This window comes from Anomaloglossus baeobatrachus, chromosome 5 (assembly GCF_048569485.1).
Source record: "Anomaloglossus baeobatrachus isolate aAnoBae1 chromosome 5, aAnoBae1.hap1, whole genome shotgun sequence".
Taxonomy (NCBI): Eukaryota; Metazoa; Chordata; class Amphibia; order Anura; family Aromobatidae; genus Anomaloglossus; species Anomaloglossus baeobatrachus.
In genome coordinates, this window is record NC_134357.1 from 474,157,708 (window position 1) to 474,171,014 (window position 13,307).

Genomic DNA, 13,307 nt, shown 5'->3' on the forward strand with positions numbered 1-13,307 from the left:
AGTGGGCGGCGGCTGCAAAACACACCATTCTTCTTATTTTGGCTCTGCAAAACAGCCTTTTCAAGGGCTGTCTTGGGTGACAAAATGTCTTCTGTAGGCGTGGGTTTGTCTCAATCTCCCTAAGATGTGGCCAGCATAGGCCAGGGTGCTACCCAAGACCGAAACCAATTCGGGTTATCGCTTCTCGGCCTTTTGGCTAAGATCAAGTGTAGTTTCGGAGGACGCTACCTTGGTCGGTGCTGGAAGGTGCCTGGGATTGCACGACTGCCGGCCTTGGGGGAGTGTGCGCGCCTTCTGTTGACACATAGCCCTCTTGTACCTGGACGGTTCCCAGGCAATGGGAGGCGATCACCTTTGTTATTTTGAAGTCCTACCGATAAACAGAAAAAAAAAATCTGTTCTTATCAGTTTAATATCTGATACGTCCCCTATCTGGGGACCATATATTAAATGGATTTTTAGAACAGGGAGATGGAAGAAAACAGAAAAAAAAATTGTTTAGGTTCAGTTCACCTTTTTATTAGCTGTGGCCGATTTAGAAGATCAGTGCACAAAAAGTCAGCGGGCCGGTTCCCGGGAGTTCAAGCAGAGAAAGGATATTAGTCCAGCACCTGAAGGCAGGTTATTCCAGTTCTAAAATTTCAAGGACTTGATAAAATCATTATGGTTTTATTGGTGTATTAAAATACAAAAGGTTAAAATCATTGCGTCTTACGCGTTTCAAGCCTACACAAGGCTCTTACTCATAGCATAACAAAAATGAACAGAGTAAAACATTTTATACACTCCACCAAAAGATAGACATCACCCCACCTCTAATTAATTGATCCATGCAACTAGGCAAATTGCCTGGGCGTGAACACATTACACACTTTATATATTCATGAAAAAAGAGCTCCAATGCCAGAAAAAAAGGCTATATATATATATATATACTCTTCTCTGGGTCATTGCTTACTGTTAGCCTGTAGACCACTTCTGGGTCACGATCTGTGGGGATACAGAGCAGAGTGACGGCGGCAGCTCCCAGTGTCGTGTAAGTCGGCGGGATGATCCCCAGCACCCGGAGGCAGCGGCATGCGGTGGAGGAACAGGACGCAGGTCGGTGTGCTGTTGAGAACCGTGTGGAGCCTCTTTGCAGGTGGCGTGGAGGATCGAGAATTCGATCTGTGGTGGTGGTAGTGGCCCCAGGCTCCGGTGTGGCTGCAGGCTTGCCTTCTACAGTGACTCAGGAGGTGGAGGACACGGACAGTTCAGCGGATGACCAACAGGATGACCCTGTCGCAGCTAGTCTAAGAAACGCTCCGAGGCAGCATGGTAAGGAGACAGCGATTGTGTTACGGTTGCTGTGGTACTGGAGACTATGTTTGGATTTCTTGCTACTGCACATGTGCAATCGCAAGAGCCATTGCACATGTGCGGGTGACATCATCGCTGACACGAGGTCACATGTCTCTGACACCTTTTAAGCTGATTGGCCGCTGGTCATGTGCTTGTGACACGTGGTCACATGTCTCTGACACCTTCTAAGCTGATTGGCCGCAGGTCATGTGCTTGTGACACCAACGTGATGTCTCCGATTATGCCAGTAAGAGGGTATTTAGATGGCAGTTTAAAACTGGGCCATTTAAAAGAGGTAGACCAAAAACTGGATCAATTTCATCGGCGACCACAATGAGTGAAGTGGACCAGTCAGAGGATGAATTACCATCTGGAAGTACTATAAACACAAGATCGGGAGGTACTAGAAAAATAAATTTTCCCCAACAAGCGGTGAAGGAGAGGACCGACCAATTCAAGGTAATACATTTATCTGACCATGTTCTATCGGAGGTCCAGATCCGGCTGCTTGGTAGGGGCCTATCCTTCGCCCCTACCATGCAGCTGGATACATTTACCGCTATAAAAGATGTACATTTATTTGCCCGAAAACTATTGTTCAAACGAATTTTTGCACAACCTGTTACAGGGGGGCCCACCGAAGTGGAAAGGGAGGAGAAGGCATTGGAGGCCTTGGCCGAGGAATCCATGGGGACCAATATAATTAAGTTTCCTGTCCACCTTTACTTAAAATCTAAGAAATTTCCATCCCTCAGTATATGCCCTGCATTAGATGCTTTTGTGAGGATGGTTACGAAAGACATTGAAGAGTTAAATTCAAAACCTAAATGGACTTCCAATTTGAGTTCGGATGAACGGGGAGCCCTGGAAGAAATGAAAAAATGGACTGATGTCCAATTTAAGCCAGCTGACAAGGGTGGCAACCTTGTCATCCGGCCTAATACTTTATACGAAAGGGAAACCAATAGACAGCTGGGTGATCAAACGTGTTATAGAAAGTTGTATGTTGATCCAATACAGGCATTTCAAAAGGAATTGGTGGCAATCCTTGATGATGCCCACCAGAGGGGTATCATCCCAAAGAAACTCTTAGATTGCCTCCTAATTAAACATCCTAAGATGCCTACTTTCTATATGATCCCCAAGCTGCATAAAAGTTGTTCCAATCCTCCTGGGCGCCCCATAGTGTCCGGTATTGATGGGTTATGTGAGGGGGTCTGCCAGATGTTAGACTTCTATTTGAAGCCTCTGGCGGCCTCCCTCCCATCATACATAAAGGACACTACGGAGGCCCTCAGGAGGTTGGACAACATTACTATGGATCCGGGGACCATCATGGTGACTATGGACGTTGAGAGTTTATATACGTCTATTGGTCACCATGATGGTCTCCGAGCGGCAACCTTGTTCCTTACATCAAGTAATCTCGACAGGGCTCTTGTGGATCTGTTACTCATATTATTGGAATATGTCCTAACACATAATGTGTTCACTTTTGGGGGATCTGTCTACATTCAGAGGCGGGGCACAGCCATGGGCGCGGCTTGTGCCCCGGCCTATGCAAATCTGTTTTTAGGGGCATGGGAGAGGCAGATCTTCCTCACGGAGCCAGACGTTGATATTTGTAACGTGCACAGTTGGATAAGATATATCGACGACGTCTGGTTTCTGTGGGAGGGATCTACCATGGACCTAGACAGATTTGTAGGCAGACTCAACCAAAATTCGATCAATGTCTTTCTAACGTATAAAAGTGGCCGGGAAATGGACTTTTTGGACATTAAAATTACAGTAACTGAGAATGGTACCCTGGATACGGAAGTATACAGAAAACCTACGGCAACTAATGCATTCCTTCACGCTAAGTCATCACATACTCCCACCACCATTAGGAGCATTCTAGTAGCCCAGTTTCCTAGAGCCAGGAGGATTTGTTCAGCCGAGGCGGCTTATTCTAAAAAGGCTGAGGACTTAACAGATAGATTTTTACATCGGGGTTATAGTCGGAGAATGATTAAACGTGGTATAGATCGGGCAAATTCCCACACTAGAAATTCTCTACTATATCCCAACTATCTGCAACCTAGCCCCCATAAAGAGGAAGGGGTAAGGTTGATTACAACATACAATAAGCGGTGGAAAGATCTGGGAGGGATTCTCAGGAAACATTGGGATATCCTGAAAACCGACCCGATTTTGTGTAAAAACGTGTCACCACACCCACTTATAACAGCAAGAAGGACTAGGAATATTAAGGACCATTTGGTCCACAGTCACTATGGATCTGGGAAGAATAATCAAAATAGAACAAGTGTTAACGGCTTCTTCCCTTGCGGCCTAAGCAAGGCATGCGCAAACATGCGCAAGGCAAAAACTTTCAGGGGCACAAAAAGTAATAAAGATTATGACATCAGGTTATATTTAAGCTGTAGCTCAAAAGCCGTGGTTTACCAGGCCTCGTGTCCATGCGAGTTGCATTATATTGGCATGACTACCCGAGAACTTAGGATTCGGGTAGGAGAACACGTCAGGGACATCAAAAATTCTAAAGAGGCTCAGAGTAATGAAAAATTAAAAACAATACCACGCCATTTCAAGGAATTCCACAACTCTGACTCAAGGGGTCTTAGAGTTAAAGCAATAGATCAGATCAAGGTGGATGTGCGTGGAGGGGATGTTGGTAAGATCTTGGCCCAACTTGAGAGCCGGTGGATATACCGGCTGGGCACAGTATCCCCACACGGCTTGAATGAGTCATTCGGCTTTGGCGCTTTTCTTTGAAGTATAAATTGTGTCGGAAATGTTTTTTATGTTTATATTTTAAGCGTTTTTTTAATAATTAAAAGATCTAACACAGGGTTAAAATTGGTGTTCTAGTAGGGTGTACTAACATATTCTCTCTTCTCCATTTGAGCTTTTCAGAACGTATAGATTTGGGCTATGAATATCCTTGAGGAGGAGAGAGGAGGCTGGCAAATGGCGAACTATTACCATCAAAGAAAGGAGAAAAATGATGAATGGAGTATGGATACGAATAATGAAATAAGAACTAAGAATGAAATACGTCATTTAAGATCCGCATGGGGACATTTTTGTCTTGGAATAACTATGCTGGATGTGATGGACATTATTCATATACCTTTAAATGTTATTTGGAAGATAGTATTAATTTATGAGTATGGGGCATATTGTGTTTTATGTAATTATACCTAATATCTTTTGCTTAACGGTAATAGGCATGGGAAATATGTGATCTTGTCATCTGATATATGGTATAGCTGGTTTGGATTGCATGTGGCATATATGTATATATATATAGGCATTCATTTCTAATGTATGCACGGTGATCTGGGAGATACCCCTATAAAAGTAAAATATTGGATAATACGGTTAATATTATATGGATGGATCGGTATGGATTGACTTTCCCCGTGGTGCACTTGTAATATTAAAATAATGGTGGTGAGTTCCGTGCGGGCGACTTAATCCATATAGGTATCCATGATGCCCTAAAGGAAAGCCTGCTATTTACTAACCAGAGGCCTGCAAACACTTGCAGGATATTGGTGGTTATGTCGCAGTGGTAAACGCATGCTGTACGCGGCAATGCCGGGCAGTGGATGAGCGATGTCTATGTACGGCCGAGGCGTTGGTGTGCTGCGCATGCGCGGCGGCTCTGGCATCGCGTTGCCATGGCCGCGGCGGTGGGCGGCTTGCTGACGCGGCCGGAACTGACATCGCATCATTTATGTACATCCTTCTGCCATGGCGGCGCCCACGTCAGGAAAGCATGTGTTTGGCCGGCGGCATGCTGTCACACCTGGTAATTGTTAAGCATTACATTTAGTATTTATAGACCTTATGGCCCCACAGTTAGTACACCTGCCTCCCGAAGAAGCAGCACGTGAAACGCGTTGAGGTTGGTGGCTATGGGCGTATGATTCCAGCATCTGTCAGGTCTGTGACTAGCCCTTGTATTAATGTATAATAGTGTGAATGCAATTGGATGGCTGAGGGGTTGGTCTCTATGTACGAAGAGCTAAAATAAAGGACAAATATGACTATACAATCCTGATCTTGGTTGGGCACGAGATATCCTTGTTATACATGTACACCCAGGATGTATGGTGATAGTTGTACCTTCCCCTTGGCTGCCTTCTGTTGTCAGTAATGAAATTGATCACGGGCTGGTAACAGAGAGGATTGCCATTATGTTTCTCTGCTCATCCAATATGAGACCCTATTATTATGGTGGAGTGATATTTACTATATAATAGCACTTTGGCTTAGATCTGTCTTTCTGCCAATGGTAGGTTGCTTATGCGGGTGAACAGATGAATACTAAATAACTAATGATAAGGACATACCTCTATAACAGCCTGTATTTCAGATAAAATTAATCATTGGCTGATAACAGAGAGGATGTTCTGTTATTGATTTCTCTACTCACCTACATGAGACCCCAAGGTTGTGGTCGAGTGATATTTATTATTATATATGGTACTTTTTGTATCTAAATTGGCATTCTCCCACGGCCAGTGTGTGTGGCTCATCTAGGTGAGTGAGTGGAGATAAAGATCAATGAATATTTTTGTAACAGCCCCTGCCTGGATTTGTTAGTATTTAAAATACATTCATACTTACTAAGTGGATTTGGACACATGTCCTGTTAAAATTTTGACATAATTGGTTTCAGATGGGAATTGATATGCCACTTCTCCCCCTTGTGTAGGGGAGACGCATTTGTGATTTCCACAGCTCTTATTTGTCGCCAAGTTATGACTTTGTTGTTACTTTTTTGGTTTTAATGATGTATCAATAAAGTAAATTTTATGACATATAAGCATCATAGTGGTTCTTACGGTTGGTCTAGGACTACAAGTGGTTTCTTCACCTTTTTATTAGCTGTGGCCGATTTAGAAGATCAGTGCACGTAAAGTCAGCGGGCCGGTTCCCGGGAGTTCAAGCAGAGAAAGGATATTAGTCCAGCACCTGAAGGCAGGTTATTCCAGTTCTAAAATTTCAAGGACTTGATAAAATCATTATGGTTTTATTGGTGTATTAAAATACAAAAGGTTAAAATCATTGCGTCTTACGCGTTTCAAGCCTACACAAGGCTCTTACTCATAGCATAACAAAAATGAACAGAGTAAAACATTTTATACACTCCACCAAAAGGTAGACATCACCCCACCTCTAATTAATTGATCCATGCAACTAGGCAAATTGCCTGGGCGTGAACACATTACACACTTTATATATTCATGAAAAAAGAGCTCCAATGCCAGAAAAAAAGGATATATATATATATATATACTCTTCTCTGGGTCATTGCTTACTGTTAGCCTGTAGACCACTTCTGGGTCACGATCTGTGGGGATACAGAGCAGAGTGACGGCGGCAGCTCCCAATGTCGTGTAAGTCGGCGGGATGATCCCCAGCACCCGGAGGCAGCGGCATGCGGTGGAAGAACAGGACGCAGGACGGTGTGCTGTTGAGAACCGTGTGGAGCCTCTTTGCAGGTGGCGTGGAGGATCAAGAATTCGATCTGTGGTGGTGGTAGTGGCCCCAGGCTCCGGTGTGGCTGCAGGCTTGCCTTCTACAGTGACTCAGGAGGTGGTGGACACGGACAGTTCAGCGGATGACCAACAGGATGACCCTGTCGCAGCTAGTCTAAGAAACGCTCCGAGGCAGCATGGTAAGGAGACAGCGATTGTGTTACGGTTGCTGTGGTACTGGAGACTATGTTTGGATTTCTTGCTACTGCACATGTGCAATCGCGGGAGCCATTGCACATGTGCGGGTGACATCATCGCTGACACGAGGTCACATGTCTCTGACACCTTTTAAGCTGATTGGCCGCTGGTCATGTGCTTGTGACACGTGGTCACATGTCTCTGACACCTTCTAAGCTGATTGGCCGCAGGTCATGTGCTTGTGACACGTGGTCACGTCTCTGACACCTTCTATGCCGATTGGTTGCTGGTCATGTGCTTGTGACGCTTTGCTCGGTGATAGGCCAGCGTGACGTCATTGCTGTCATTCTGGCAGCGGATTGGCTCTGGTGTCCTCCATCTTGGATGAGGCACAGAGTCTATATAAGACCGTGACGCACGCCGCCCGGCGCTCAGTCCTCTCGGTTCATGCATGAGAGTAGACGCTCTGTGCACGTTCCTCTAGGCATCTCTCTGTCTATGCTAGGTGAGCGCTACCGGCAGGGTAGCGTTCTTATACCTTACAGCTTCGGCTGCGGTCAGTATCCTTACCTCTTAGTGCAGCGGACATAGGCAGGTGCCTGAGGCACATGGTCCGGCTGGGCCTTGTGATTCTACTCGTAGGTGGACGTTGCCACTAGGGTAACGTTCCTTATACTGCATCTGGCAGTTGTTCGTATCCTCGCACACTAGGGGAGCGAACATAGGTAGGACCTTTGTGCGGCTTATGATGCTGTCCGTCTCTTTTGCACCACTAGTGGAGTGAACCTAGGCAGGTGCCATATCTAGTGGTTCGTGTCCTCGCACACTAGTGGAGCGAATGCAGGTAGGAGCTTTGTGCGGCTTATGCTGCTGTCCGTCTCTTTTGCACCACTAGAAGAGCAGACCTAGGCAGGTGCCATATCTAGTGGTTCGTGTCCTCGCACACTAGTGGAGCGAACGAAGGTAGGAGCTTTGTGCGGCTTACGCTGCTGTCCGTCTCCTGGCACCACTAGAGGAACGGACCTAGGTAGGTGCCATTTCACACTCACTGCTTTTGTCTCTGTGATCATTAACAGAGACCATTCCACACACCCTCCAAGTAAGGGAGGAATTGCCTTATTTACTAAGTTAGTTTTTTACAGCTGTATCAGCAAATGTATGAATCCCTGTTTCCGTTACTCACTTGAGTTTACTAGGAAGCTCTTTAGGGGTTTTGGATCAGTTTTTTTCTGCTATGTTATGTGTAGTATCTTCTTATCTATATCATTTGCAATTTAATGGAATTGATCCCTTTTGGATAGAGTGGATTCAGCTCCTGCAGTGACTGCAGGTGTGAGAAGATGCAGAATTGTGGGGTTAAAAGCTTCCACTCCAATTAAAGTTACCTGTACATTCCTACAATGCATTGTTTTTGGGTGTTTTCTTTGGCCAATGATGATGTCTTTCCTGATCTGTTAATAATCAGTAAGACCAGGCACTCCAATTGAAAAAAAAAATAGATATTTATTTTATATTTTTATGTTTTTTTTTAGCAACAACAATTACCAAAAATGTGGGTACATCCACTTGTAATGGACCGTGAGGCAAAGGGACATTTTTCTGTATTATACCAAGATTTGAGAATGTTCAATCAACACCATAATTTAAAAAAAAAAAACATAATGTCTTTCAAATTGTTTTAATTATAGTAATACAGATGTTGAACAGTTGAAAATGTCTAATAATGAAAACCTTAACAAAAATGTATATATTTTTAAACTTAACTTACATCTTGTAATTATGTTAGTGTAAAGTAATTACGTTTTTTGTAACAAATATAAACTAACAAATTTAATTATAACAAAATTTTCGTATTTCACATTTACCCTCAGGTATGAAGATAAATTCTTGTCATTCTGCCGCCTACCCAATATGGGTTTTGATCAGCTTTTACACATTGTGAGAGAAGAAATCCCATATAAAGACACCCTGATGCCCCAAGCAATTTCTGCAGAGGAAAGACTGCTCATCACATTAAGGTTGTAGTTTGACTTCAATTTGTAATAATGAACAACACAATAAATGGATGTATGTATGTTGCAATGTCTACAAAGATGGAGGTTATGTTGAATAACAAATCCCAAAATTTTGATTATAAATATGATCATCTTTACACGATTCTGTGTTAATTGTTATTGTATTTTTTTGTTTTCCGGATTTTTGGCCACTGGTGAAAGCTTTTCATCTCTGCATCTGCAATTGAGGGTGGAAAAGTCTACAATATCAGAAATTGTCCGTAGCACTTGCAATGTGATTTGGGAGAAATTAAAGCCCATTGTTATGCCATCCCCAAATGAGGATATTTGGTTGAAGGTAGCATCAGGTTTTGAATTAGTTGCAAACTTCCCTAATTGCATTGGTGCAGTTGATGGGAAACACGTCAGGGTACTTCAGGCCCTACGCTCTGGATCGAGATTTTTCAAATACAAAAAATATTTTTCAGTTGTACTCATGGCTGTGGCTGATGTCAAGTACAATTTTATCGCCATTGACGTAGGTGCATATGGCAGTACTGGTGACTCTAGTTTTGAGAAATTCACAAATTGGATTTCAACTACTACAAAATTTACAAAACATCCCAGCCCCTAAACCTTTGCCAGGTTCAACAAATCCTGTACCATTTGTAATGGTTTCTGATGAGGCCTTCCCTCTACTTCCTAACCTGATGCGGCCTTACCCATGCAGGGGACTTGATGACCGACGAAGGATCTTCAACTATAGGCTGAGTAGGGCACGTAGATATGTAGAATGTACAACTAAATGTAAACACCGTAGATGCTGTCATAAAAGCATGTTGTGAGCTACACAATTACCTTCGCCAATATAGCTCTGATGTAAGTGAGGATGCACAGGCTCTTAGTTTCATGCCTGTGTTGTCTGTCGCTGGTAGACCAAATAATTCTGGTATGTTGGTGAGAGAATCATATACAGATTATTTCATGCATGGACCACAGTGAGTACCCTTGGTTCCTGCACCCTGTCCTCCCAAATCGACCAAAACTCCTCATCCCCGGGCCTTCCCTACCTGCGGAGGGACTGACATGTTGCTGCTTTACACCATCTGCCCCGGTCCTCTCTCCAGCAGCGGCGGTACTCCCATTACCGCAACCCGCAGGTGGTTTCACAAACGTTTCCCCTGTAAATAACCCCTTTTACGGATCAGAGTGTCCGCCAAGCCGGGTCCGGACCCCTCGAGCCACGACGATCCCGGATCCGAGCAGCCCGATTAACACCAGGGCGGCACAAAAGTATTGGTGGATGATGATGGCAAAGAAGAAAAAGGTGGGGATGTGGTTTAATAGGTGGGTAGGTTTTTTCAAAGCTTGTTCAGTAAGAAAGTGTGATTTAGAGAATGATGATGTTTTTTGCTTGCTATTAAGATTTTTGTGGCTGAAAGTGAGTGTTCTGGTTTGATTGAGGTGCTATCTGAGAAGGAGTTGTGGAATGCGGTGTCTAAATCTCCAAAAAATAAATCCCCGTGGCATGATGGGATCCCATCCGAGTTTTATTTGAAGTACTGGGATGTAATCTCTCAGGATCTTATGGAAGTGATCTGTGCGTTGTTTTCTTGTGGAAATATGCCTGAATGTATGAAAAGAGGCTTGGTTGTTCTGTTGTTTAAGGTGAGAGAATGAGGCTTGTGAAATGGAGTCCCATTACCTACTTCATGCTGATTATAATTTGTTTGCCAAGATCTTAGCCTTTCGTATAAGGTGTGTGATTAGGTCTGTGATTGGTGAGGATCAGGTTAGTGCTGTGCCCGAGAAGAGGATACACGATAATGTCTGTTTGGTGCAGGATATGATTGAGGATTGCAGGAGAAGAAGGAAAAGTGTGATTTTGTGTACACTTGACTTTGAAAAAGCATTTGATTTCTGTTTAGAGTGTTATTGAGGGTGGGTTTCCCTGAGAAGCTGGTGAGGTTGAATTCAGATATGTATGAAGGGGACAGAAGTGTTGTGCAGGAGAATGGCCGCATGACTGAACCGTTTGAGATTCTTTCTGGTGTGATGCAGGGGTATCCCCTTTCCGCCATTTTGTTTATTTGGGTAATGGAACCTCTGTTGCAACTTATAAGATCATATAAAGTGTTTAAAGGCCTTTTAGTGCCAGATAGTGGAGGGAAAGTGGTTAAAGTGGTGGATTATATGGATGATGTCTGTGGCTTGTGTGAGACTGAGAGTGATTTGGTGAGCGTGAAATTAGTGAATCTGTTTTTTGTGGTTTCTGTGTTCAAAATTAATTGGGATAAAAGTAGTTAGTGTTTTTTAGTAGTCACATGGTGATGGATGCCGATATGGAGGTAGTGAATGGTGGCATTAGAGTGTTGGGTGTAAGTCTGAATGAAACCTTGAAGGGAGACGATAGTTGCAGCGAGATAATGAAAAATCCCATAGCAACTAGCTGGGGGATTAACATGATCATACAGGCCCTGAGGTATTTTCTACCTAGTAACGCGGGTGTGTGGCCTGTGGCCAATCAGAACACTGCGCGCATGTTTATAATATTTTGAGAGGCTGTGAGGTAATTTTTCTGCCTAGTAACGCAGGTGTGTGGCTTTGGCCAATTAACACACCGCGCGGGTGTCTGGTGAATATTTATTGGCTAGCTACATTTTGTGCGGGAAGGTTTTTCCCTATAAAAGAGTGGGTTTTTGGTCAGCTGTGCCATTCACAGCTGAAGATCAAAGAAGAATTTGCCATGGAGTCCTTACTTCAGCAGCTGATCCAGAGGGCCGGCGAGGAAGACGGAGTCCAGTGGATGCTTGCCTGTCTAGGGGAAGGCGGAACTGAAGAATCGGAGCTGCGGGAGAGGGGAGAAGTGTCGGAGTCGGCGGCAGCGGTTCCGGTCGCAGCGATGGAAGGTGTCGGCATAGCTCTGAGGTCGAGAAAAAGGAAGGAGGCGTACTCACCACCGGGGTCGGAGAGGAGGTCCAGGAGCGGCAAAGCTGGAGCGGCGCCTGCGGAAGTCCGGAGGAAAGCAGCGGCATCGCAGAGGCTGAGCGGAGATCCGGAAGAAGCGGAAGCAGCGGCAGCGGTCGTGCGAGATCCGGTCAAGCGGGACTTCGCGGCAGCAGCGCGAGACTTCTGGAGGCCGCGTCATCCAGAGGCGACGGCGGTGACGGAGGTCATGGGTCGGGCTGCTGCTGTCCATGGTGCCGGAGAGGAGGTTGTCGCGGGCCGTAGCATGCCGTCGCTGCTGCAAAAGAGCTCCATTGCAGCGGCGGCGCTACAGGCCTGGACCTCTGAGGATTCCGCGAGCGACAGCGGCGAGGCCTGCGGGGTTCCTGGGCCTGCCGCCCCGGTATCATCGGTCGCTGCCTCCCAGCCATCGGATGCCAGCAGCAGGAGGGAGAATCGGAACTACAGGAATGGTGAGACTTCCTTTTCACATTCCCCTTTTCCTAACACAGCTAGTGTAGATAGCGTTAGGGATTTCATTTATAGTATATGTTCAGATTTTATGCAGACTGGTGCTAGGTTAGCTACCCCCCAGCCAGTGCTGCCTGTAGATTCACTAGAGCTTGTTCAGGGTATTCCACAAACCTCTTACAAGGAGGCATTAACATGTCAATCTTCTCCTTTGGGGTTCCATTTGACTGGAGCTGTAAAGGAGAAGATTTGGAAAAAAGAATATGTAGATGTATTTTCGCTGTTGCCTGCACGGATTGCGGGGTCTGAGGTCAGGGATGAGTTGGACAATGATAAGAAAAAGGTGTACAAGTCCTTTCACAACTGGCTGCAGGCGTTCGCAATCTATGCTTCAGTTTTGGGTGAGCGGTTCCCTGGAGATTGCAGTGGGCTGTTCCAGCATATTGATGCGATATTGGAAGCCTACCAGAATTTCGGGGGAATTGCATGGCTCGTCTATGACGAGTCATTTAGGCAAAAGATGGCAGTTCATGTTAGTATGAAGTGGGGGGAGAAAGATGTAGGATTATGGTTAAATCTAATGTTACCACAGAGGATCACAGCTGCAAAGCAGGCTCCTAATCCGCAGTTGAAGAAAGGAGTCTGCTTTGCTTTTAATGAATCGGCTTGTAAGTGGCTGAACAACTGCAGGTTTAAGCACGAATGTTCTAATTGTGGAGGTTCACATCCCATGGCGAGATGTTTTAAGCGTAGTGTAGCAGAGCAGGTCAGCAGTCCAATAATCCGCGGGAGCTTTTTCTCAAAAGCACAGACTCCTGTGAGGTTGGGAAAAATGCTCCCGTGGCTAAAACGGTTTCCA

General features: G+C 45.0%; 1 pseudogene; it reads left to right on the top strand.

Annotated features, from left to right (window-relative positions):
* The first annotated feature begins 347 nt into the window (after positions 1–347).
* LOC142313465 (U2 spliceosomal RNA) lies at positions 348–549 on the top strand (annotated as a pseudogene).
* The last annotated feature ends 12,758 nt before the right edge of the window (positions 550–13,307 follow it).